This window comes from Macaca fascicularis, chromosome 10 (genome assembly GCF_037993035.2).
Source record: "Macaca fascicularis isolate 582-1 chromosome 10, T2T-MFA8v1.1".
Taxonomy (NCBI): domain Eukaryota; kingdom Metazoa; phylum Chordata; class Mammalia; order Primates; family Cercopithecidae; genus Macaca; species Macaca fascicularis.
In genome coordinates, this window is record NC_088384.1 from 41,601,189 (window position 1) to 41,602,500 (window position 1,312).

The following is a 1,312-nucleotide window of genomic DNA, read 5'->3' on the forward strand; positions in this document are numbered from 1 at the left end:
GCGCTGGCTCCGCCTGGGCCTTTGCGGTGCTCCTGGAGCGCCCCGGGCTGTCTCTCAGGTGCCCGAGGCCGAGCGGTGGTGTGTCGCTCCCGCCCCCAGCGCCCCCTCCTCCGGTCGCCGCCGTGGTGTCCGCGCGTGGGTCCTGAGGGAGCGCGTTGGCTGTGCGGGTCGAGGCGGTTGAGTGAGACGCGCCCCTCCCACGCGGGGAAGGGCGCCGCCTGGTCTGGCGAGCGCACGTCCCGTGCTCCCCTCTGGCGGGTGAGCGCGGGCCGTGTGAGCGGTTGCGGTGGGCTCGGGCCGGCCACGCGTGCGCCGGCCGGCCGCCGAGGGGCTGCCGTTCTGCCTCCGATCGGTCGTGTGTGGGTTAACTGGAGGCGCCTTGCCTCACAGAAAGGAGGTGGGTGGACGGCGGGGGGCCTTGGGGGCTGTGCGCACGCGCGCCGGCCGGGCCCCTGCCCTGACCGCAAACGCTCAAGGTTGCCGCAGGTTTCTTCTCGCGCCGCAGGCCCCCTCCCTTCCCCAGGCGTCCCTGAGTGCCTCTGCGGGCCCGACGAGGGGCGACTGGCGGGTGGGGAGCGTGACCCACCCTCGGTGAGAAAGCCTTCTCTAGCGATCCGAGAGGTGTGCCTTGGGGTACCGGATCCCCCGGCCCGCCGCCTCTCTCTGTGTTGTGGTAGCGCTGCCGTAGCGACTCGCCTGCAGAGAACCCTCCTCCTCCGCTGTCCCCGCCTCGACGGGATGAGGTGGGGGGACAGTGAGGGTTCCGCCGGACCCCGCGGTGGGGGCCGAGCGCGCGGCTCGTCGTCTACTGTGGCCCGCGCCTCCCCCTTCCGAGTTGGGGGAGGATCCCGCTGGGCCGGGCCCGACGTCCTAGCGGATGGGAAGGCTGCTGCGAGCGGCGGGTGCGCGTGGCACTCCGTCTGGCGCGCGACGCCGCTCCCCGCTGTGAGCCGGCTCTCCGCCCGCTCCCGTGCCGAGCCGCGACCGCTGCCGATGACCGCGTTCGCGTGGCGCGGGGTGTGGGGCCGCCTGGTCCTTGGGGAGCGAGCCGTCCCCACGGGGCGGCGCGCCGGTCTCCCGGAGCGGGACCGGGTCCGGGACGGACGAGAAACGGGCGACATGTGGCCCCTGGTGTTGGGCTTGTGGCTGAGGTTGCTTCGGGGCCGCCGGTGGTGGGACCCGGGGCTCGTGAGGGGGTTGCTCGGTGGGCTGCCCAAGGGCCGTTCGGCGTCCCAGGCGGGGCGCCGCGGGACCGCCCTCGTGTCTGTGGCGGTGGGATCCCGTGGCCGTGTTTTCCTGGTGGCCCGGCCGT